We start from the raw sequence: 26,540 nt of genomic DNA on the forward strand, positions 1-26,540 counted from the left end.
CCCCGCGGCCTGCGGGCCCTGCCCCCAGCACTGGGCCGCGTCTCCCGCGGGAGGCGGAGGGAGCGTAGCCGAGGGAGCCGCGCTGATCCTTCCTCCTCCCCTTCTTCCCCGTCCCCCTCAGCCCCTCCGCAGGGCCGGGCCGTTGCGGGCGGTGCAGCGGCGCTGCCCCCGCCCCTCGGCGCTGGCGGCCGGGCCGAGCGGCGGCGGGGTCACGGCGGCGGCCGGGTCAGAGGGTAAAGGTTGCTCCCCCAGCATCCTCCGTGCTGGATACTCAGCCATCTTGGATTCGCGGGACAAGAAAATTCATGCGGTGAGTCCGGCCCCGGCCGCCCCTCCCCGGCCCCGCCGCCGACCCGGGCCTCGCCGCAGTCCCGGCCGCAGCCCGATGTGGGAGGCCCGGGCGGCGGCGCGGCCCTCGGCGGGGCACGGTAGGCCTGGGGCCGCCCCACCGGGTTTCCGTTTGCTTTTGTCTCCGAGGGGGAGCGGGGGGGACGCGCGGCGCCCGAGCCGGGGGCGCAGCCGCAGGCCCGGCCTGGCCTGCCGCCCCCCGCCCTCTTCCGCGGCCGCCGCCGGCGGCGGCCCCTTGCCGCCGCTCTGGGGCCGGACGAGGCCGTGGCCCGGCGGTGCCCGGGCCCCGCATCCCTGCGGCCGCCGTTGGCAGCTCGCCCTGCGGCCCGCTCGGCCCGCCCGAACGGCTTCTTCCCGCCGCCGCTCCGGCGGCTGCTCCCGGGCCTCCCCCGTCCCTCTGAGCCCGGCCCCGCGGGGCCGCACGGCCCGCCCAGCCCCCGCCCGCCGCCTTCCCCGGGCCCGGCGCCGGGGCAGCGGAACCTGCCGCCCACGGCCGGGGCCGCGCCGGCACCGCGCTCCGCCGAGCGGCCGTGCGGCCTGTGCCGCGGGCCCCGGGCGGAGAAAGGGGGTGAGACGGGAGTGCTGCTGACTGGCTTTCGGTTGAAATATATTTTTTTTCTTTTTGCCTGCGCCTGTTTCACTCTCCTCCTGGCGGCGGTTAAGGCGGTGTGTAAACAGGTTCTGGCTTTCCCTCAGACGTGTTTGTAAAACAAACTTGAAAGGGACAGAGCGCCGTCGCCGAAGGAAGGAATCAGCCTTCCCCTGCCCGCCTGGGCGGCGATGACAAGCTCTGGCGTGAACCTGACCCGTGCTGGGAGAGGAGGTGGCACAGGGTGACAGGTTAGGGATAAGAGGGGGTCGGTAGGGCAGTGGGGAGAGATGCAAGGGTCAGTGTTAGCAGTCTAGTTAGTGTAGGTATGCTACTGGTGAAAACAAGATACCAACTAATGGGTGTTCTCGGTTTTAGGGTGGGTTTTTCTTGGTGAAGTTACAGGTAACTTTGTTTTGGAGGCTCTGTAATGTGGGAAAATTATGTTTGTGTAAGGGGTTAGTTGTTTCTGCTGCTTAGTCACATTTAACACAAGCAGGTTTATTTTCTGCTGTCTCTTTTATCAGGCAAAAAGTTGTTTCCAGCTTTGCACTGTTTGATCCTCAGGGGAGAATAAGAACTTTCTGTGTATCTTTCATAAATATATATGTGTGTGTGTATGTGACTTGAGCCTGTGAAGGAGACACTCCTGTGTGCCTGCACAGCAGCAACATCTGGTGCTGGTGACTGACTGCTTGTCTTAACTTTTCAGCTGGGAGAAGATTAAGATGATCAAATTTGCTGTCATATCTGTTATTGGAAAACTTTGTTTTGGGAAAGTTGGATTTGTTTCAGACTGTTAAGACTTGTGAAGATCTGCAAGAGGAAAATAATTGTAGAAGTTTATATAGCAAAGGTATCTTCCTTTGGACCTGGAAGGATTTTTGTGTATGTGTTGATGTATTTTGAGTTCTCTTATAATGATATATTAATAGAACATAGTTCACAGGTTCAGGTTTTATGATCTTGAACATGATGTATCTGTCCCATGCCGCCTTCTCTCTTTTTGCCCCCAACTTCCACTGTTGTTTATGTTGCGTCTTCAGCTGGTATGCTAAACTTCAAGGCGTTGACTGCTTCTGATTTTAGAAAGGGATTTGAATACTGACTTATCAAGAGCTGGCTGACTTGACTTGCAAGTGTATTTCCGTTTCGTTTTCAGGAAGCTGTTGATAAAGCTCAGGGTGTAATAGTAGATAAACCTTGTCTTCACATCTCTTCTAGAAACTTAATATTGTTGTCAAAGTAGTCATTGTTATTGCAACCTATTTGTGTGTCAGTTCTGTCAAGAAATGAAAGAAAAGCCCTTTGCTAAAAACTGAAAACAAAGAAACCCCAGAAATTAATATTAAAAAATTGATTTGAATTCTCTTTAACGGAATCTAATTTTAGATAATTGTTATTTAGTGGAAAAAATAGGACAGTTGGTGTGTCCTGAAGTTTGATGCTAAAAGATTGTCCCATAAGTGGCTGTTTCCACCTGAAGATCTTGGTCCTTACCTCAGTTGCTTCATATGAAAATTCTATATGCCTGCAGCAGCCTGGTAGATCTCAGAAAGTATTTCTGTTTTATTTTGTATGTTTCTAAGCATTACTATTTGGATAGAGATTAGCTTTGAAATCAGGAACATTATTCCTTTTTTAAGCCTCTGTTATAGCTTTCTTAAAAATTACCCTAATATTCATGTTGATGCAAGGTATGTTGTGTAGTAACTGCTAAGTTGTAACCTCATCATGGTTTTAAAGGGGCCTTGTATCATAATTTTGTTTATTCAAAAATTATTTCCCCACGTTCTTTTTATGAACTCAGGAAGTGAATAGAACTTAAAAATGCACCATAGTTGAATTAAAACAGAGGTTTGTATCACCTGGCTTTCTGACTTTATCTGGAAACTGAGGAGAAGTATTGAATGGCTTGTTTTCCTATGAGATAGTGTAGAAAGTGTGTCAGTTTTATTCTAAAGGGGGTAAACCCCTGTATCTAACTTTTTAAAATTATGTCTTCTCATAAAGCTTTAATGTGCTTGAATAAAAGGCACCTTAAAAATGTGTTATTTAAAAAAGAAAAATTCTTAAATTCTTGCCAAAGTATTTGCCACATTTGTTGTGTACATTTATAAATGTTAGCTTAAACAGAAACCCTTTACTAGTTTCTATGGAAGTACAGTACCTTAGGAAGTCAAATAAATACTTTTACAACAGATTTAAATGATTATTCTGCAAATGATACAGATTTTCTCATTTTAAATTTCTATCAATACAGTGTGTATGTAAGTTTCAAGGATTGACAAAAGCATAGAAGTTGAAGTTAGGTTAACTTTGCTTGATCTAAACTTTTGAGACATAAGTTAAAAAAAATGTTTGTGAGCATTCTCCTATGCAGCAGAAATCTGCTAATATATTTGTTTGAAATGTATCTTTGTCTCAGTTGCACTGCACTGAACAATTAAATAAAACTTGTTTCAGTTATCTTTCCTGAGTAGAATTTGCCTTTTTTTTTTTTTCCCCTTGCTTTTTTCTTCCCAGATGTGCTTTAGCACATAGGTGCTATGTTTGTGTGTGTCTTGTTGATCTCGTGATCCAGGTTCCTGGAAAGGCATATGAGCACCTGAAAGTTTGTGTATAGTCTCCTTGACTTAAAAGCACCTGCTTACGTGCTGATGGTTCACTTTGTGCTTGAGTTTTCAGGATGGATGGTGTATTTTGACAGCTAACTATGCTTTTATTGAGCATTATAATAGCATAGGAAGAATTGTGTCAAATGAAAATACTGCACAGTAGGATATTTTAAATTGTCCTTGTGGAATTATTTTTGTTTTGGAGCAGGTGTGTATATACCAAGCATGGTGTATGCTAATCAACAAGAGATTCTTACATAGGCTTGAAAATATTTTTCTGTTTGTATATGCAAAAATAATAATAAAAAAAATCCCTAACCAAAAACCCAGCCGTAAAGTGTTCATATTGCTTATAATATATATTTTATCTTTCATTTTTAATACTCTCATAAAATAGAATATTTTTATTGTGGTGGTGTGTGCTAGCTCATCTTCTGGTCTGGCTCCAAGTCAAGGTGTAAGTGGTTCTTGCCCAAAAGGATTACTGAAAACCTTTAATTTGTCTTGCTGTAGCATTGGTTATCAGTAGCATTACAGAAGAGTGTGCATTACTTGTTCCCCCTGTCTTGGTTCCTCTGCCAATCTGATTGTTTTTTGCAGTGCTAATATATATAATTTTGCAACTCCACATTTTCTAGGAGGATTCCTTTCAAATTCTACTGGTACGTTAAAATTTGATTATAATGAAGTATTTTTTCAGACACATTCTTCTCTTGTTAAATTGCAGTGCAAGAGTTGGTAATTAGAAAATCAGTAGTAAGTGAACAGTTGTTTCTTCCTGTTTTCCTTTTGATTTGGGATAATTTATGGGGGAATATTTTTAGTTATTATTTTTTACCCCATGTCGCTTGGGATTTTTTCCTGCTTTTTTTTTGTTTGTTTATTGAACTTCAGAAGCATTTTTAAAATCCTGCTCTCAGTTTTTTTATGTGCTTGAGATCGATCAATGATGTCTGAATATAGTTCACTGAAGTCAAGTTATTCATCAAAAGGTGTAGCTTGTTTAAATGGAAAACTGGTATAAAATGCTACTGTATTTGTGGTACATAAAATGGAGACTCTTTACATTGCTGTTGCTGAGTAGACAGTAACCAATGGGCTGAGCTGGACCGTGCTTTCTGTGTGAGTTACCTACTGAAGTGATGGGTTACTCAGGGTAAGTCATTTAACCAGTTCATAGCCAAGTTCTAGTCTGTGGTAAGAAGATAAGTTTCCTGTGTTTCACTTGCCTTGTTCAGGACTTCTGTGGAATCACGTACCGGTAGCAGTTGATAAATATGGTTAGCAAAAACAGTGTTTACCCCCCAAGAGTGGCCCAATACCAAGTTCAGTAGGTGGCACTTGTCTGGTTTGTCCCTTACGTGTTTCAGAATGGCACGTCCATGATATTTTCATTACAGTCTAAATATGTGTACATTTGGAAACAATAGCAGGGAGTTTTCAGGCAGCAGAAAGAGGCAGTCGGACTTATTATGGCCAACTATTTTTAATTATAAAATGTTAGCATTCAGATTTGTAGGCAATGTCTTGGCAAACAAGTTTTTCTAAAGCTGGCTTTGTAACACAGACAATGATAATGTAATATATGTTATCTTTTCTGCCAAAGGGTTGTAGGAAAATGCCTGTCCTGGTGTAAAATGAGCAACTAATGCTTGTGTCAGTGGACTTTGTACTTGTCTTGCAGTTTATATGACTGTGTGAGTTTTTGCTTGGAGCCTCAGTGGAATAATATTTTTCCCCTTCCAGCTTATGGAGACCTTGTATTGTTTCGAGCAGGATGAGTATTCCTTGTAAGCATTTCTTATTCGAATTGTGAAAATTATTCTTGCAGAGGAAATGTTGCCAGAGAATTATAATGATGGAAAAAATGTCTGCCAACCTTCCCTTTGTTGCTCTGCTGTGTAGGGAACTTATTTGGGTATATGCTTGAAGTCTTTTACCATTCAGTAGTGATAAGGTTTGTGAGAAAGTACTTGTTACATATAAATATTTATTTTTTGAAAAAGTTATAAACCAGGAAAACAGCTTGAAGTAGGTATTTTATGTAATGATCGCCTAAGCTATAAAAAAATGTATAGAAGAAGGTAGTCTCTTGAATGTTTGTATCATGTGTTGTGATGTGGAGAAGTGGAAATCTGAAAGGTTTTCAAATAGAAATCAGCTGTAAGCAGTGTCAACTTTCGAAAGACTGACAAGGTCGTGAGCAATACTGAATGTTAAAGTACCTTGCAATACTGTGTCCACCTGTAAAATTCTTTGACACAAAATATCTTTTTAATGAGAGATTTGTTTATTTATTGCAGTGTTGTTACTGGTCTTGATACTTTGCTGTATTGTGTACTTTTCCTAACATGTCAAAAGCACCATTGTAAAGTAGAAAAGTACCTAATGTTGAAATCTTAATTTGTTGGCTTATTTTCTGGATGTGGATGCACATTTCCAGTAAGATCAAATTGATTAAGATCAGTATTACACATGAGAGTAAGTCAGTATCACTTTTTATTTCATGGTGGAAGTCTAAGTAAATTCAGTAATTCAGGGTCTTTTGCAACTGTGGTATGGAGTTAATTTTTTTGTTTGTTTGGGGGTTTTCGGGTTTTCTTTTGTGTGTGTTTTGTTTTTTGGCATTTTTTGGATATGTTTTGGACAGTAAATACAAGTTTTGTTTCCCCCAATTTCCCAGAAGTTTAGTTATGCATATATGTTGTGAGACATCTGTGATGGAACAGGGACTATCAAATTTTCTTGCAAGATAAAATTTGGTTTTCAGGAGTTTGGCGTTCTTCTGAGCTTACCTTAGGTCAGCGTATATTGTGAATATCAGCAGTATATAGTTGATGGCAAGTAGTATTTTCATTGGGATTAGTATTTTAATTAGGCGTTGCAAACTCTTAATATTAGCTGTGATCCTAATCTTTTATTGTCTCTGAAAGACTTGTAACTAGTTTAAATGTTCTTTTTTTTAAGCAGCTAGCAGTTCTTTTATGTTCCACAGGGTAGATTCAGTTTCAAACTAGTCTGAATTAGGTTTTTTAGCAAGAGTTCAGCAAGTCTTGAAAACTGGGATAGCCAGGTGTAGGTCTGGTTGATAACCAGGAGTGACTCACTAAGAGCAGGCATCTTTAACTCCCCCTTAACAATGTATTCCAGTGTACAGCTGCTGGCCTTTTCTGTACTAATGAATACCTGCATCTACTGAGTCCGGTTATTAAAGCAAAACCATTTTGAGCAGTGTATTTCAAAACTTAGTAGACTAAAGGTACTTCACAGGCCCTGGTATTAAGGTACTTAGGAGAGAGCCTGGAGAGGAGTAACAGAGGCTGCAAATGCATAAACGGTGGTAGTAAATGAATAAACTGTTGATAGTAGAATGTACTTCATGGATTAATTTATGTTTGTAGCTGCAAGAAGTGTAAAAATTTAAAATAAGTCGAATAGATATAGGTAACCTAACTTTCGAGTTAACTCAAAGTTAAGCATTTAACTGAATTTATATAAATATACTCCTATATGGAAACTGAAATCAGGAGAAGTTAAGATTCAAATTATGGTCCTACAGACTTCATAAAATTGTGTCTAGGTGAAAGAATGAATTTCAAATACGTGCACCTTCTTAGAAAAGAAATAGACATGATCTGGTATCTGTTTGGTAGGATGGCAGCTGGTTAAGCATCCTGTAAACACATGCTGACTTGCAGAGTGTCTGCACCACAACTCTTCCCTGAAATGGGGGGAAAGTCATCAAAGAGATGTGGAAAAGAAGGAAGTTGTGGGTTTTCATGGTTTAAGTATTATGATACAGAACAAATCTATAAGAAAAGTACTTTTTAGTTCTGCTGCTCATAGCAAAGGTCTTTATGATTAGTAGGTTTTTTGTGTTTTGGTTTGTTTTTTCTTTAGCTACTGAATGTAAATTAAATTTTATAGTCTCAGATGGTTCAGTATTTTTGGACTATCAGGAGAGAACTTCAGTCTGAATCAAATCTAATATTCTGCTCCAACTGAGCAGTTGTTCTTTGTGCATGTTGATGTAACTGTCCGTGGCTCTGCAACAGATTCCAGTGCAGTACTTAATTTTGTAATGTGCTTCTAAAAATAAGTGCATAGTCTTATGTAACACATCTTGTATTGTTAGCACCTAGAGGCTTCATCCCCACTGGTATGAAGTGGAACTCATCCTACATAATTTTTGATTGTGGGTATTTACGTCTGAAATACTTTTCTCTGTCAGTGTCTATGGGCAAAGAGTAGCTTTGTTTTAGGAATGACTAGTAGTTGCAGGAATATCAGATAACTTGTTTGCATGGTGAATTATGTTACTCCCCTGCATATCTGAGCAAAACAACAGTTGGAAAGGTACTATATAGTTCAGTAGACATTTACTTACAGGTATGTGCGCTTTCTCAGAGCTCTCGCTTAATTTGGCTCTGCAGTGCAACTGTAAGCGTTCTGAAAGTCAGTGGATGCTGCAGACATGAAAACGAGATGTTAATCATATTAATGCAGCTTTGAGGGCAAACTCAAAATCTTCTTGAAAAGAAGGGTGACATTTGTGATCAAATTACACTGTTCTCTTGGTTTTTGTACACCTCTTGCTGTAGTCTTAGCAATGTTTTGATCTTTTTAATGTGGCTTTTCTCATGCTTTTTGAATTCAGGCTGCAAATAACATGTTAAATTAGATGATAAAATGCATCATGTTTTGCTGATAGGATGACACCTGTATAGAACAAACTTGTCATATGTAAATAATTTAAGAAACAGAAATCAAATTTATCAAGAATTACAGCTTTATCAGAGTAACTTGGTTCTCATTTTTCACCACTTCTTGAAGTAGGTGCTGTTCTTTTATGTTAGGGGCATAGCTGAAATTTCAGAGTAGAGGATTGAAAGTTCATCTCAAAGTCTGTGGCCAAAACAGAGGCAACCATTCTTTTTATTCTGTTAGTGTCCCTCTAAATTTTCTATAGTGTTCTTCACTGAAACCCCAAATGCTTCACTTTACGAGGTCCTTCTCTTTTCCTAAGAGATCTGGTACTTCAGTGAAGAATGAATCCAAAGGGATCTGAAGAAATAACTAGAAATAACTAGAAATGTGTAAAACTAAACAAACAGGTAATCTCTTGATTAGGTTGCATCTTTAACAATAAATGAGATGTTTGTAGATGCTTTTTTGATTGTTTTATCTGAACAATGCAAATTATTTAATTTTCTAGCAATATCTATGTCAGGTATCCATTACTTTGGGGCAGGGGAAACACTGTCAGCCCTCAGATTTCCTTGTCAACTATGGTAATCTGGAAAGACTGAAAATGTAAAGCTTGGTATTTATGACATCAGAAGCCCAAGCTTCAGTGTTCGGGTTACCCTTGGCAAAGTATGGGTTACCTTTGTCCATCCTGAGGCCAAACAGCACATATACATATTCAGGTAGTTACGTGTGTGTCATTTGTATATATAGAGGTTTTATTCCTTGTGTAGAAAGGCTGAGAATGTGCCCGAGTCCCGGTGGAGCAGGCATGCACCTCTGATAGGCAAGAAGGTGGGCCAGGGAGGGAGCCATCCCGGAGAGGAAGAGCCTGTGTGTAGACCATGCCATGTTATTTTGATCCTGGTGTGTCAGCCCAGGCCTAGCCTGTCACTTAATACTGTGCTTGTAGAGAAGAAATGCAGTATTGTTATAGCAAGTATGTTTTTCTGTTCTGTCTGGTATTATTTCCTCTTTTTCTTCAGTAAGTGTCCAGGGAGCCAAATGCAAGAATAATGCATTGGTTGTTGGTTGTGTATTTCAGCATTTTTGTGCCCAGTCTTTTTTTTTTTTTTTTTTTTTTAAAGAGAGTATCCCAGAGTTTGCTCACCACAGCTGTCAGTCATATGTTTGTTCCCTGGTAAGAGAAGACTGCTAATGTGAAGACTGCAAATGTGAAGTAGGTTCTGCACTGAGCCGCCTTGCCCTGGTTTGAGTAGGGCTGTGTTAGCAAAATGGTGGTATCACCAGCTTCATGGGGGATTGTTAAGTGAGAGGAGTTCAGTGAAAAGAGTGTGCCATTTATTTTTGTGTGGAGAATCAGTATATACTTCTTACTTTAAACACTTAGTTGTCCTGTTAATATAATTTACCTTTGTGAAGTTAGTGTGTTTATTCCTCACTCATCATCTGACTTGCTGTTTATGAAAAGCTTTGCAGTTTTGTGGAAGATGGCATAACCTTTGTTTCCTGTCTAATTAAGCAAAACTTTGAAGTTTTATGTGAACTTTATTCAATATCTACCTTTTTGACTTGCAGCTTATAGAATGAATGGATAGTCTCTTATTGATTAACGCAGGGTCAGAATGAGCTCACATCCCTCTAATATTGCCCTTGCCATGGCATGCTATAAAATTGTGTGGGTATCTTTTGATCCTTCTGAGATAGGAATATTTTGGCAGTGAACATGTTTTCTGTGAAAACTTTTAGACACTAATAATTGTAGTGACACTCTAAAAGTATCTGTTACTGTTTTTACTGGAGAAGCAAAAAGTGCATAAGACCACAAGAGAATGATATATTTTGCTTAGAAGGTAAACTTCTGAAATTATTATGCATGAAGACCATTCAAAATAATCCAGTTGTCAGTGTTAAACTGATACTGAAACAGGAAAAAAGTGAAAATGGTCTTGCTTAATCAGTTGCCCTCATGCTTTGTAGTGTCAAACCCAAATTTTGCTTTGGTTTGCAAAAGAAAGTTCTCTTTCGTGATGTGCTTCTGAATGAATGAATGCAGCTGCCACAGTTCTGCTCACAGTATAATTCTTTCGTTTCCATTTTTTCTCTCTCTATTTTCCTCTCAGAGATGCGAGTCCAGTGGTGGTAAGGGTGCTATCTTAGAACAAGATACACAGCTGTTAATAGAATGGGTTCCACAGCAAGGCCTTGTCATTCCTGGGAAACATCGCCAGGTCCTGCTCGTGTCAGCAGTCCGACTTCTGTGGAAACTGCCAAACTGGCAAAGTAAAATGGGCAAAAAATCAGAATTATAAATTACAAGATTACTAATAAAAATGTGTCCCTTGAGTAAGAATGGGACTCCTAGTGGTACCTTGTAATTACACATCTGTTATGGGAATCTAATCTAAATTTGAGGTTTGAAGTGATAGAAATCTATGCAGCACTGCTGAGATGGTCATAATCTTCACATATAGGTTCTTTAATATTAAATGTGCTTTAAAATCTTAGCTATTTAGAAGTTTAATTTTTTTTTTTTACTTAGTGTGAGAAGGTTTGAGTTGGGTTAGTACATAAACCTGGAGAGGAGCGGCTCAGTTCCATCTAGTCATGAAGGCTTTCCAGTGTTAATATAGGCACATTATGCTGAAGGCTAAAGTTTTGTCTGAAGACAGCAGTTCAGGTAAATGCAGGACACTCCAGGTAGCCTTTCTTTGTCTCCTGTACTCCTAGAAAGCCTTTTTTTTTTTTTTTTTTTTTTTTTTTTTTTTTTTCTTCCTTAGGTATTCTTACGATTTGTTGGTTTGTTTTTGTTTGGGGGTTTTTCTGTGCTTTTCTTACTCTTTCATTGCTTTTTTTAACTGGGTTTCATTTCCTCCACAATTTAAGATTGAAAAGTAAAGTTTTGGATCACCTCATTGTTCTTCATGATGCTTACTTTTTGTATTGCAGTGTCTTACTGACTTGTCTCATTTTCAGTTCATAAACTGAGAGGGATACAGGCCACTGTTTAAATGAGTGTTTGAAGTTTTCTTGCAAACAAACCCCTCCCTCAGTACATAAAACCCTGCTTCAGTGGCCATTAAAAAGACAAACTCAAGGGAGTCTGAATTCAAGGAATGCTGGAATGAAGGTTTTCTTTCCCATCTTAACTCACGTTCCATCTGCATGTCATTGTTAGACAGGTTTTTTTATCAAATAGTGTTTTCCCATTCTGGTCTCATTGGTTAGAGAGGTTTCATGGTGTTCTCACGCTGTGGTTTTTCGTTTTTAATCCCATTGTTCAGATCATGCTATCCAAACTTATAGGCAAATACAGGGTTAATGTATTCTCTCCAATTTCTTCATTACAGTTTTATGGAAGTGCTTTATAATTCGTTTTTGAAAAGTTATATTTTTATATTGCCTCACTGAAGTTACAGCTATGCATTACACATAGAGAAACTGAGACACTAGTATAGTATAACAGAAGTACCTTCATTTAATTTGCAGCTGTGAATAGTTAATGCTTCTCCGTAGACTCATGAAGTATTTCAAGCAGAAGTCACTTGTGAAAATCTGTGTGGCTCCCTCGAATTATTTAAAAAAAAAGAAAAGAAAATGCAAGCCTTAATGGACAGGCATAAAATTGGTTGACATATGTGGCATTTAAATATCTTAGCTAGACATGTTTTCTTTCTATAGTCTCTGTGTCATCAGTTAGAAGAGGATAGAACTAGATCTTAACAGTAGTCCCTGGTGCATTGGCCAAATCAGTGGGAAAATCCAGAAGGGATGGGTCCAGGATCTGAGGCTCTGCATGCTGTAGTGTCTGGGACTTTGGGACTCTCTGCCTATCCATCAGCATCTTACACTCTTTCTTTCTGCAATTTCTTTTTCTGTTCCCGTTCTGAACTCCAGTTCCTCTTCTGGTTTCCTCCTCCCCTGTGTTCTAGCTATTCTCCTGATAGCACTCAACTGGTATTTAAGACAGTGACAAGCATTTCTCAGTCCTAGGATGACAGGTCCTTAGCTATCTCATGGCTAAGCTTACATCCACACCATTGCACGGCAGTCCTGTGCAGGAAGGGGAAATGTGTTGTAGAGCAGCAGAGAGCCTGCATGATCTCAGTGTAGCATGTCAGCAGGGTGGTGCAGACCCTAGCAGCTGAAGCAGATTTGAGGTCTTTATTGTGGTGGTACACAGTGGCTTCCTAAGACAAGAACATACTGTACTTGTCACTGTTGCACAGCACTCCAGTACTAGAGCATCCAAACAGACTACATTTTAAAATGTCTTCAGCTGGAGGGGGGTATTTTTCTGTTGAAAAACATTGAACTATCTTAGCTGCTCTAAAAAAGAATAAATTTTGATCAGTTTGGCCTGAAAGATGGCTAAAGGTTGTGTTTGGTCCTAAAAGGCTTGTGCATTCTGTAATATAGCCAAGTGAATGAATGTGGGGTCTTAATGACGACTGTTATACAATACAATATTACTGCCTGTGCTTTCTGTAACAATTTAAGTTGGTCTTAATTTAGTAAGACTGAATCGGTATGCTTTCATAGCTTTTTCTTCTTCCGAAGCAGTGCATTTGAAGGCAGTTTTAAGCAAGGCCCAGATTAAAGTGCATTTCACGTGCATGCAATTTATTGTGCTGTTCTGAACATGAAGTGTAAGAAGAGCTGTAGAAAATTTCTTGAAAATCCTTAGTTTAGAAATGTTGGCTTAAACTTTAAATTACAGGATTTTGTTCAGAATTCCCAACTTTAAAATACACAGTTTTCAAAGGGGGCTATCGGCCCAAGATTTCTTTTGAAAATAGTTCTGGACTCAAATTCTTAAAAAAAAAAGGTATTGGTGCTTTTGATTTTTATTTTATTTTATTTTCTGAAAGGAAGTGTCACTTAAGGAGATGAATTGTGTCCATGGGAAGATTATTGATATTTTTAGAAATGGAGTGGAAAGCAGTTAGCTGTAACTTCATGGTTAAGGAATGACTACCACTGTTTGTGTTGTAAATGAAGATACTTTCTGTGTAAGGGTATGGGAGGATTATGTAATGAGAAAAAGGGTGAAGCAATTAAAAGTGAAAGTGTTACAAGAGTGAATGTTCTCAGGTGAGGTGAAAGTTTTAGTTTTATTTGGTGTGTTCACCTGCATTAAAACTACTGTGAAAATAGTAAATATGTTTGTTTAAGGAATATATGACTCATTTTCTTCACTTTGTGTTTTACAAGTGAGACTTAATACCCAGACTCAGCTGTAAGTCTTTGGGTGTCAGCTACAAGATCTAGATTTATCCCCCATATCTTTCTCCACTTAGTTTTATTGCTTTATTGCTATTGAGTCTTGTGACTTCAGCTGGCTAATAGGTAGGCAGGCATGTAGGCCTCTGTGAGTCCAGGTGAAGAAGTACAAGAACTTGAGTAGCCTTGAGAACGCGTACAGGAGAAGTGAGCATTTGCTCTGGGAATGAATAGGCGTAACTGACAGAGTGTGTGTGTTACAGCAATGTGTAGAACAGGTCACAGAGATGTTGTAGATCTTGCTGTACCCTTGTCCTCCTTTTCAGACTATGCTTGTGGCAATACACATATAACCAGTCTTTATGTTGTGCAGATATGCTGCAAATAATAATCAGGGATTTTCACTAGAATGGACTTAAATGTGTGCGTTGCTGATGTTGTGAGTTGCTGATCTAAAACTTCCACTTTTATTCTTCAATTTCCAGATAGGGATATTTTTTCTTATTAGGCAGGTCTTGTTTTCTGTGTGTAACCCAAGGTTCTGGTAAAAATCTTCCTATGTAAATAGGCAGTAGAGCTGCTAGACCTGTGCTAAAGCATAAGAACCCTAATAAACCTGGTATCACTATAGCAATTACAGTATAACAATGATTGAGAAACCTTTGAATAATCTTAAAAAAGCCCTACGAAAACCCAAAACCAAACCCCCATGCAACAATGTATAGTCAGTAGGATCCCTATGAGATTATGCATTTTTTGGAGACTGGCTCTATGTGCCTGTGTGAGTAGTGATTATTGAGATCTCAAATGAGAATACAGTTAGCATATTTTCCTGGTAGGGATCAGTTCTGGACTCATATTATCTTCTCCCCAACTCTGTCCTCCCTGTGTTGTGGTGTTTGTCCTTCTTCGTGAAGGGCCTGTATTGAATTGTTTGTTTACTGGCTCTTCATGGGCTGCTTACTGCCTGCTCTTGAGGCACAGTGCCTCTGGGATCTTTCCTCTTCAAGCTTCTTTGTCTGGCAAAGCCAGAGTTTGTACCTCAGAAAATTTAATTAGATTCTTTTGATTGAGAAATGTGATAATTTTTTGATGTATAATTTTATAAGGATGTGCACTGTTGCTTTTCCAGTCTCAATTTGTGCTTCCCCTTTCAGATGCATATATAAATGGTTACCATTTCTGACTAAAAAATGTTTAAGTTACAGTTTCATGCCCTTTTTTTCTCTTTTTCCTTTTTCTTTCTTTTTTTTTTTTTTTTTTTTTTTAATGAATCAGAACAGTATAGATTGGATTAGGAGTAGAACATTCAGAATAAAATGTTTGCAATATGTAATTTTTGCTCAGTGACTCAGTGTCCTCTCTATTTGTGCACTTCTCTTGAGATCTGTTGTGAGAAAGTCCCTACTGGGCCACCACGCTGACAGTATGAAGTTACCCAAGGTACAGACTTTGCTTGTAAAAACCTCCTTAAAATATGAACCGTAGTACTTGCCACCAGTTTGTGTCCTAATAAAGTTCAGAATCAGGCTACATTGTTTTCTGATTTTTTCAATGCTCTTTTATTGTATTTTTTTTCAAATATTTAATGTACTCAAGAATCACTGAGTTTTATCAGTGGTAATTTATCTCTCTGATGTTTTTGTTCTTTAAAATGTCTATTAGGCTTTCTAACTGTAAAAATATGCTTGATACTTGCGGACTTACATAAACTGGTAGACTTGCTTAGAAACAGTTACTTGAAATTTTTTTTTTTAAAGAGTTCTGGATCTTAAGAAATGTAGTGGAAAAAATCAAATTTTCTGAAAAGAGATACGTGAATGGTTAAGGGAGCATCTGTTAGGGCAGCAGACATACAGTTTTCCTATATATATCATGTATGTATAACATGTTAATCATGGTGTGCTTCAAAGGAGTAAACTACTGAAACAATTTCTTTCATTTGGGCTTTTATCTAGCTAAAGCAATTAGAGAAGATCATGACACTCTTTCATACTTTAAGGAGAACAGTTTTGGGATCTCCTGTTTTGGCTTTCAGTGTCCTGGAAAGTGCTAGTAGTTGATAAACTGATACCATTGAAGACTGTAAGAAGGGTGTCCCCTGAAATTTGTTTAAGGGTTTATAAAGTGGAAGTTATTATTATTAAACTGTTCTTCATTTATGTGATTTCTTTGATTCCTTGCAGCTGGTCTTGCAGCTTGTGAGAATCAAGGGCAGAGAGGAATAAGCTCTGTCTCTTAGAATTATTTTTACTTATCTGTCATATCTTGAGAATGCTGGTGTTAACCACTCCTAGCCTGCAAAAGATGTTTTCTACAGGCAGTTGTAGTGGGTTTGGCTGAGATGAATTCATTTTCCCACAGCAGCCCTCACAGTGCCGTGCTTTGCATCAGTGACTAGAAAGGGGTTGATAACACACCAGTGTTTTGGCTGCAGCTGAGCAGCTCTGGCACAGCATCAGCGCTGTACCTCCAGAACAGCATTTTCTCCACATCAGTAGGCTGGGGGTGGGCAGAATCCTGGGAGGAGACACAACTAGGCCTGCTGACCTAAAATAACCAAAAGATATTCCATACCGTAGGAAGTCAACTCAGACGTAAAAGCTGAGACCAAGAGGAGGAAAGGGGGTGTCGGGGGGGTGGTATTGGTTATTTTACAAAGTTTGCCTTCTGCAGCAGTTGCTACACTGCTGAAGCTCTGCTTCCTGGGAAGTGGCTTGCTGATGGGAAGTGGAGAATTCTTTTTTTTTTTTTTTTTTTTCCTCTTTACTTCTGCATGTTCAAACTTTTGGTTTTGCTTTAGTAGACTGACTTAACTCTAGAGTTGTTTGCCAGCTTACTTTCTCTCCCCTGTGCAAGTGGGAAGGGAGAGCAACAGAGCAGCTTGGTGGGCACCTGGTATCCAGCCAAGGTCAACCCATCGCAGAAGCAAAAAGCATTAGATGGAGAGATTTTAGAAACATTTTGGGATCTGAGTTTTTAGACAATGTGGATTGTTCAGAACAGTGTCAGGTTTTTTTCCTTTGGAAGCAAGACACAGAAACCATTTATGCAAGGTGCTAGTTTCTCCTAGACAGAGATCATGGAAGAATGATACAAACATATTCTGTGGTGTCAGCCTTCTGAGTGAAGTATCAGCTGCAGAGCAATGGGTTTGATACAGCCGTGTCTGAGCAAGCTATTTATGATCATTACCAGCATAAAAAGCTTTGTGCTTCCATTTTTCCCTGCCATCATAAATGCTTCCTGTCAAACAATGATCTGCCAGCACAGGTACCTGTATGACCGGGAAGCGAGCAACTAAACAAACATAAGGAGATCCAGCCAGTCAGTAAACTGCCTAGAAAGGTGCTGTGAGAGCCAGTGGAAAAGTTGATTGGCAGAGCCTGCTCTGATAAATGAGGAAAGTAGTTTTTAAACTGTTCCTTGCTAGACAGGCTTGCAAGCACTGCCTTAGGCTCTGACAGTTATCTCTGATTGCCAGCAAGGCAGCTGAATTAAAGAGAGCTGCTCCATCAGGAAAAGAGAAACAAGTTTCTAAAGAGATATTTCAGGTAGTTTGCTGTGTTTTCCTCCATATTAAGCATGATCTAGGAAGCTATTACTGTTCTTGGGGATTCTCACAGAATTAGGTTTTGGAGGTCATAGATGGGAGTATTTCATAGATGGAGGAAGATTGGCTTGGCAATTAATTTAAATGTGTCCATTGAACTAAGATGTTTTTGGTCTGCTCATGGTGTTACTAATGTGGTATTTCCCAGAGTATCCATTGGAAATTGGGCCGGGTTGAGGTGAAGTCCAAGATTCTTTCTATACAGGATGCCTTTTTCTGTAACTGTAGCAAGTATACTTCCTTTGCACACCATTTCCAGAATAAGTTCAGCTTTTTTACAAACATCACTTAGTAAGCTACTAACCCAAAATAGAACAGTTCGGTTGGGACGAATTTGCAAAATGAATTACAGCAAAGTTAAACTTTACGGAGGAGAATCTTCCTATCTGCCATCTTACATGCAGGGGTTTTTTGTTTGGTTTTGTTCAGTTTTTATTCGTATGCCTGTCTTATCTGAAGATAGTTTTCTGATACTTTCCTAACAATCAAATTACTTTTCATCTTCTAGTGTCTGTTTCCAGGAGCCAGACCTCTGTAGCAGCAAATCCTAAGTCAAACTCTTGGCTGCTGTAGGCTGAGTATCCATTATAATAGACTTACAGAATTTATTTTGCTAAGAATAGCAGTTTTTATAGTAAGTTCTGTTTGTCTCACTTTTCAAACTTTAAATGGACACAGAAGCTGCATTCTTTGCATTCTGTCCATAGTGAGGGAATGAAGGAGGGAACTCGTGCCTTTCAGTAAAGACTATAAACCTGGGATTTGTTCTTCTGCATAGTTGCAAAATATGCTAACAATTCCCCATAACTTTTGTTTCTGCTACTGTGCTCAGCTGGTTATGATCTATCCAGTATTGAAAAAAATTCAATGCAGAATTTTAGCTTTAGAGACTCTTTGATAATATGCAAAGGAAGAAAAAATATAGCTCCTATCATGCTAATTCTTACTGCCTGTCTTATGGTCTTACAGCATTACCAATCTGTTGCTCTCAGTGTATAAATGGTGCTGTCTGAGACCTTTGGGGTTTTTTTCCCTGGTCTCAGTTGCTCTTTATGCTCTTGTCAAAGTGACCAAAAATGAATATAGGCATGTTCAATTCAACTAAAAGCAGACTCAAAAAAAGACCTATTATTTAATCATATTTTTAATTAAACATGAACTGTTACATTATGCTTTTTTCAAATCTTTAGATTTGTTCTGTTACGCTTTTTGTTTTAAGAGTGTGTTGAACTTCCAAAAAACGTTTTGCATGTTGATATTGTAACTTAAAACATAGAGTCCAGATAGATATAAGAACGGAGATTATACCACCATTATTTTTTAATTGATTTGTCATGGAAGGGTTTTGAATACTTGTTTTGTTATTGTGTTGTTACAGCAGCTATTTTTAAGGGACAAAAGGCTGACAAGAAGGTAGCAAGAAGTATTGGAATGTGAGGTAGTCGGGGATGAAACTATTGGGAAAACTTCCTAAATATACTATATATTTTTACATTTAAATCTGTATAAATATCATGATCTCTAGCCTTGACTTTGGAGCATTTTTTGGATGATATCTTTTAACATATCTTTTAATCTTAATTACATACAGTTGAGAAAATCTCTGGGTGCTCATTACTAGATGCCTAATTAAATTCTGCAGAAGGATTAAGCATATGTAATGTTTGTAATAATGAAATTTGACTAAGTCTTAAATGTTCTAGTGTATCTTGCCTTAAAAGAATGGTTCTTAATATGTTGTAAAATAGAGGAGTGCTCAGTATAGCTCCCTTTATAAGAGTGCCTGTGTAATCACACTATTTTAATTACAAGGTCATTGGGCTTTCAGATGTATCTGTGCTTACATTAAAAAGTTTTTCTGGTTTTTTTTCTTTAGCTGCCATCTGAAGGTTACTAGTGCCTTATGAACTAGTGAGTGGAATTAGTGCTCGGGTTCATCAAGAAATTGAGTGTGGGGTAGCATAGACAATACTGAAGCAATAATTAGATCCAAATAGTTTTTGCATGATCACCTGCAATACATCAAAAGAAAAGTTTTTCATGTAGCTATTCTAATTTAAAAAGCAAAAGCTGGGTTGTTCACTACTTGAGAACTGAGCCAGGTTTATGAGAGATGAAATGAGTAAACTTTGTGTTGTATGTAGGTACTTTGGATTTACCAATGAGGAATAAAAAGGTGTTTTCTAATCAAATGCAAAATAACCTGGACACTGATCAGCTGGAAGAGATGTGCAGTTTGCTTAATTGTCAGTACTACTTTGCTCCATCTTATTAAATGAGTGTAAAATCTGGATGGGCCCAGGAAGGAGTAATTATAGGCTTATCTTTCATGTTAAATGCAGTTAGATTTTTGTAATTTTGATTGAGAATTACAAATACTCCGCAAAGACAAAATTGTTTTATCTGTTAACCGGTGTCTAAATATAAGCAGTAAAGTCTAAATTGTTAGTATACCTGGCCAGTTTTCAGCTAAATATTCAGCTACAAGAGAGTGTGCTGTGATATTTAATGTGAAACACAACATTTTTTGAAATTTCAAATTAAGGATGTATTATTACAAGGCAGTTATATATCATGGTGCCTTTTGTATTTTTCTGCTTGATTTTTTTTCCCCTTGCTGTCTGTTTAAAACAAGAGGAGGGAAAAATGAAAGGAAAGGTGAAAGTCTCTTCTACGACCCTCTTTCCCTCCTTACAAAAAGGGGTATGGATACAACTTAATTTTCAGACCCTAATTTAAAGTCGTCTGGGCCCTGTTGGTATCAGTATAATTCCCTGTGTGTAAAAGCACTTGCTTTGGGGAAGGGATTGGTCCCAATCCCAAACTAAACATAGCTTGATTTGAGTAATGAGTTCCTGATTTCTCTTTAGTGAAGCTCATTGTGTATATAGCATTTCCACTTAAAGAGTATATTGTGTAAAAATAAAGTAGAAGAGTGATTGAAAGGGCACTGCTGATTAATTTTTAAGTTGATATTTTCCAGTAATGCATTTTGAATACTTTACCATGAAGCCTCTTTATTAATTCAAATACACTTTTTTCTCCCTGCATGTCACTTGCTGATCTACAGTCTGCTGCAGAAACCTTTGCTAGTCAGCAAAGGTATCTTGTTACTCTGTTCTCCTGGACCACCTTGTGCTGTCTGCTGTCTCTTCAGGGGCAGAGTTGTTGCCCTTGATTGTTGCTCTTGCACACTGGGCAGGTGGGAATGGATGAGTAGAGTGCAGCATCCATGGATGAACCACGGAGGGCCTGTAAGAATGAAATCAGTATCTGCAAAAAGTGCTTTCAAGCCAAACAGGCTAATGATATTTAGAATTAACTTTCCTCAGTGATTTGTTTCTTAGCAGGGTTGACAAGAGCATAAACCACTGTTCTATGGTTTAATAAAATCCAGAAGGGGTATTTAGTGAGGTCATGTGCTCTTGATTCTCTGCAGAATATGTATAAATGAAGGGTGAAGGTGTATCTCTTTGCCTTTGTATTCCTGAGTCCTGCTTATAACGTACCTGGTTATAATGAATTGCACTTTTATTTTGCTCTGGTATTGTTACTGCATTACTGTAAAGTTGCCCTACTGAGAACTGAAAATAAGGGCATTTTGGAGATATCTTAATATCTGCTTAAACATCAGAGGATAAAATTCTTGAATCATGCATGGGATAACGTACTGCGGGGTTGAGTTAAATGGAGCGATTGGAGAAAAAAGATACACCCACGTCTAGGCTGTGTTGTTCAAATAAATTAAACAAAATGGATCTGCATCAGTGCCTGACTGGGCTAGGCTAGCACAGGTGTGCGCTTATAGCTCCAGGTAAATATATGATGCTTGAAGAATTAAGTGGGAGAAAATTTGGAGAAGTCAGAATCTATTAGATGAAATAGAATGAAATTCAGTTTCAGTGTACGAATTGATGTAGCTGCAATGTTGTATACTCACCAACTTCAAACAAAAAAGCAGGAATGTTGCCGAAGTGCTCAGATGAGTGCTATTGATGTGTACTGAACTCCCAGTGTCCAGGGGCTGGGTTGTTGCTGTTGGGACTGTCTTGATTCTGTTTCTGGACACCTTGTGCCAAAGGCTGCATGTGCTCTAAAGTCGGAGTTTGGATCCTGCATACAACAGTTGGACAAATTCTTAGTTAATCTGTTAACTTATTTGTCCAGACATCTAATTGAATGTGATACTCCTTTAACGATACTAAATAAACAAAAAATATTTTTTCAGGTTTTTAACAGATGTGTAGATTGCTTTAGCTTTAAGGCGTGAGTCATGTAGGTGTTCACACAGAGATCCTTGTATGCTCATAGCTATTTGAATTAGAGACCTCTTTTATTTCTAAGGGATATTTAGCTGGAGTATTCTTGGTGTCCTCCCCTGTTTGCTGGCAACACTTGGCTATTTTTGTTTTTCTCTGAGCTGTGCAGTTTCTTACTTGGAGTTTCTGGCCTTTAAATCTACTTGCCCTATTTGTCATTGGTGTTTGTGGTTGTGGCTTTGTGGTCTCTTCAAGCTCTGTGTATTGTATGGCAGGGCCAAAAGATGGTAGCAAGGTGCAAAAGCTTCTCAACAGCAGGTGAGATGAATGCTTGCTTACTTAACCTGTCTGGGCATGTGCTCCAGGCTGCAGATTGGTGGGGCACAGTAGTGGATCTCTCTTTCCCACATCATCTGGGAATGAAATAACTTTACAGTACAATACAGGTCTGTAGTCATCTTTGTCCATCAGAGTGCAATCCCCAGATGTTAGTAGAATAACAGCTTTGCTTCAAGGATTTAGCTGAAGATACAGCAGTGGCCTGTGTACTAGAAACTGAAAAGGGAAGGGAAACATCCTACAACCTCACAGATGCTGTGCAGTAGCTACATAATTCTTACCTGCAGGTGAGGCTGAAGCATGGCTCTGCTTCAGTGCTGATTTCTGTTTCCGTGGCTGTAGGAAAGAAAAAGGTCAGGAGTTCTGACTTTCTAGGGGGGTATTTTTGGTGTTGCCTTCCTGTCTGGCCGTCATGACATAGTCTGAGAAATTTTAATGGAGTTTAGGGGTAGGCAGGAATATACCTGTGTTTTGCCAAAGCACTTGTATCTGTTGTAGAGGATCTGCCTCTGCTGTTTGACCTGAAAACAGATGGTCTCTCATATTGTCAAGCTTTCTAGCTGACAGCATCCTTTCTTTAGCCTCTTTTATTTTTTAGTGGCTATTTTTTTTCCAGATAAGGTGACTTTTACACTGCTTGGAGACCTTGGCTTCAGCTTTTCCTTACTCTCTTTTCAGACATGAAGAAAAATAGTCACAGTTGAAGGCTTTGTAAGCTTCACCTCCAACTCTAGTGACCTGTTTGCATTCACTCTGTTGCTGTCACTATAGGTGTCCCGACAGGTTCATATTGCCTACTTTGTCCATCCTACCTGCAGTTTCCTTTCTCTAAAGTGAAAAAAACCCCAACCAGACAACCAATCCAAACCCAGAACAAGCTCTTTCTCTCCTGTTCTTGATGTACTTAGCCACAAGTCTTACCAGTCATACATGTCCTATAGTTTGTTGCTACCTTTATCTTTCTGGAGTCATTGTGGAATTTTGCTGTATAAAATTTTGCTCTACAGAGAGAAAGGACTTTTTACAGCCTGGTTTTCTAATACCAAAAAGGAGAAAGTTGATATAATTTTATTCTGAAGCATTCATCTTCTCTTCCCTCAGGCTTTGTGACTGGCCATTCTCTTGGCCGTTTAGGAAATTACTTGGTGTCTCTCTTGATTTCAAGACACGACAATGGAAATATGGAAGCAAGTGTCACAGAGGAAGTATCTATATTTTTTTAGTGATACAGATCTGCTAACAATAAAATACCCAATGCCCAGAAATTTTTTTCTATGTCCTATCCAGTTGGATACAGCTGACTGGGGTAATTTATCCTGCTACCTGGAGAAAGGCCCTTAGGATTGTTTTTATAGCTGCTTTCTCCTTCCAATGTAAAGTTTAGTTAGGATTAGTTTTACTTAATCTATGGTGGGATGCACTGGTCTTGCACTTTAGAGTTGTCCATTCCAGAGAAACAGAAATGTTACATCATCTTTCTGTAGCTGGTCAGTGAAGTGGAGGGACTGGGAGGTTGCTGTCTTTGGGTGACTCTGATGGTATATATCACTACAGTATAGCCTTGAAGAAAAATTCTATAAAGTCACATTATGTTCATCAAGACAAAATAACATGTCAGGGATGGAGTTTCCTTTTTGTTGTACTTTGGATGTTGTCAGCACCTTAGCATAAGTCTTAATCACTTCATGGCTTGGATCCTGAGTGGGAGGCTTGGACCTGTGAGGTAGACATCTACAGATAGGTCATATCTATTATGCATTCAGAGAATAATTCTTGAAATATCAGTTTGGTTTATGGTTGTGCTGAAGTGGTGTGTGTTGTGATTTGAACACCTTAGCACAGCAAGGTCAAAGTTTGCCTAAGACCAGTGAGAAAGTTTGTTATTTTTTTAAATAATATCCATGCTCCCAAGTCCTGTTTGGACTTGCTTCTGCTTATTGTTGGAAGCCCAAGGATATTTTTCATTTTTCTTCTTCCAGCAGTAAGGTCTTCCAGTTTTTAGGATAATATTGGTCTAATATTTCTTGAATTAAAATTTGTGATTAAACTAGTGATCACCTACAATAGATATTTTGAAATATCCTTATTGAGAAGAAAAACACTGTAAAACAGCATAGTGATTTGGGTAGCTGTAACATCCAAGTAACAGAAGAGAGATGAGACCATAAAAGCAGGTAGTATTTACAGGAAATTGTGTAGTTTCACTGACATTGTAAACACTTACTTATGTTGGCCCAAGCCAGAGGTACTTTTTTTTTCTTTTTGGACCGTATACCCATGTGAAGTTGCTTTCATTTGCATGTTTATTTTCGTTTTGGGTTATTTCAGCACTGGAAATGGCTCAGTATTACAGTGATGTCAATTAGCCACTTTTCACACTTTCCCCTGTACAGAACATTAAGATTTTCTTGCTAGTGTATTGTCTAAGCAGACTACTGGTGTTCATTCTTACCACCCCTCCTTGTAGGGAACCTCTGTTACATCTGCGCGATGTGGACCAAGTCAGTGTCTTTGGAATGCTGTGTTCTTGTGAGTTTTTGTAGTGGCATTTACTTGCCCATTTTTTTGGTTTAGGAATTTGAAATCTAATTAAATGAATGTTCTGAAATTTTTAGTCACCTTTATTAAAAATAAGTAGTCTTTCCATTGGAAATTCACTCCCCAGATGAAATCTTCAGTGCATGCACTCTCCCAAATACTGAGAAGGACGTGAATTTGTACATAGATAAGAGATGTTGATGTTAGTTATCTTGTCAAAGGTACAATATGTGGAGGAATTAAAAGTGAAAGATGAAAAGGAGATGTAAAGTCATACAGGCTAATGAAGAATTTTGAAAGAAGCAGTTGAGAAATCCAATTGAATGTAAATATAGGTAGCCAGAAACTGAATATTGTCTTAGGTTTTATGAATTTGAATATTCTTCCATTGTTCTTTGTGATCTTTTCAGGAGAGCGTGGATAAAAGAAAGTTTACATTATAAGAGTTTTATATTAAAAAAATTTGGAAAAAATTTTACCAGTTGGTAAAGCTTTTGAAATGTGTTGTCTGTTGGGAGACCTTTTTACTGAGATCTGCATGTACGCACACACATACACACGTATGTGTGTGTGTACTGTTTATATCTTTGTATCTTGAGCTATGGATTGTTACACTCCTGTCCCCCTAGTTTGGCGAAATGAGAATCTTTGTTCTGCTGGGATTGTTGGGTTGTCTGTGTGATGCAAGTGAACAAGAATGTGGTTGTAAGGTACCAAGTGGAGAGGTTAATTTTTGTTTACAAGTGTACTTGACAGAAAAGTATACAAAAATGTGCGTGTTTTAGGATTATCTCTCTTCTAATATGCCAAATACGCATTATTTTTCTTCATAATTTTCGGGTGATGACTTTTTCTGAATGGAAACCATTGTTATAATTTGGATTTACATATGTAAAGAAAAACAGTGATGATTTTACTTCATGAAGTGGTTAAAGGGGAAACTGGTGCTAGAACAAGCTCCAGGTATTTTTTTTTCCCTACTTAATTTTACCTGGATAGTTAGAGGATTAACTTGGATATTTCTGTGCATCTGTACTTACTAGGTGTGACACTCAGGTCACTTAAGGTGAACTTGTCTGCAAAGTAGTGGTGGTTCTGCTTTGAGAGCTGTGTCCCACTCAGGTTAATAGTGGTAGTATCTGTAGGAAAAGACCATTCAAGATTACTGGTCCTTTGTGCTTAATGTTTTTCTGTTAACTGTCTTCTGTGTAGTTATTTTGTGCCCTTGCCAAAGTTTTGCATGTTTGAGCAGTTTATAAATAATTTTTGATTGTCTTAAGTGCAGTTCATTGATGCCTGTTCTACTTTAAGGCTTCTAGTGCTGCACCCTGAGATACTAATGTCAATGTAGAGCTTTCTTACACTCATCTGAGATGCAGTTGGAATTGAATATGGGAGAGAATAAGTAAATAAGCTGCAGATAAATACAATAAGTGGTAAACTTTGTTTTAGTTTATTGTGTGTGGTTGTTCAGTTATTCATTTTAGATGCTGGTTGCATATCTGTATGACAAATAAAATGATCATATTTTCTTTACCATGAGCTATTAGAATTCTGATGTGACAAGTTTAGCATTATTGGCTTTGCTCCAATCAGTAAGGTCAGAGGAAATGTGACGTATGCTCCATTAGATGCAGTGACTAGGTCTGCCTCACTTGCGTTTAACTACTACTAACAAGTTTGGAAACTGATTCACCTGCCTCTTCAGACATTTTTTATAGGCCGTGGCTTGAGATCACTCCAGGAGCGATTCCTTCCTTGCCACTTCTCTTGTCTATTGGTAAGGCAAACCTAGGAGCTGGTTTTAAAAGCAAGATTCTTAATGCAGCTGTTTCTGAGTTCTTCAGTTACTGGCAAAGAACCTGTACTTGCAGACTTGGTTTGGTGGAGCATACAAAAGGGCCTTATTACCTAGAGAAACCTTTATGTCTTTATTTATGCATTAGTACACACAGGAGAACAGTGCTATTTCTCTGTAAGGAAAAAAAAAAACCTCTCTGGACAGTTTGTTCCTGAAAATGACCCGAGGTGATTGGGATTAGGATCACTGCTCAGATAAAGGTTTATCAGGTGTGTAAAGTCAAAGCATTATAAGAATATTTGAATTTAAAACACAATGCTGGAATAAAATTAATATTCAACTGTGACAAATGCAAATGAAAATTTAAAATAATGAAATTGTCCATCAGTCAAGATTATTGAGTCTGAGGCTACAGAGAAAACATCTTTCAAAGTAATTCTTCTATAGGGAAAAATGCAGGTAGTAAAAAAAAATGCAAATATTAAACTAATGTATCTCAAATAGA

General features: G+C 38.8%; 1 protein-coding gene across 3 annotated transcripts in view; it reads left to right on the forward strand.

The window, feature by feature from the left end:
- The first annotated feature begins 214 nt into the window (after positions 1–214).
- CNOT2 (CCR4-NOT transcription complex subunit 2) overlaps positions 215–26,540 on the forward strand; it is an 84,608-nt gene continuing 58,282 nt past the window's right edge. For 2 of the 3 annotated variants that reach the window (XM_058420315.1, XM_040062576.1), the window contains exon 1: positions 215–310. The gene's annotated coding sequence lies outside the window, so the exon portion shown is untranslated. Of the gene's footprint in view, positions 311–399; positions 429–26,540 lie in introns of those variants that run through there. The other variant, XM_058420316.1, reaches the window with a different exon arrangement.

This window comes from Hirundo rustica, chromosome 4 (assembly GCF_015227805.2).
Source record: "Hirundo rustica isolate bHirRus1 chromosome 4, bHirRus1.pri.v3, whole genome shotgun sequence".
NCBI lineage: Eukaryota > Metazoa > Chordata > Aves > Passeriformes > Hirundinidae > Hirundo > Hirundo rustica.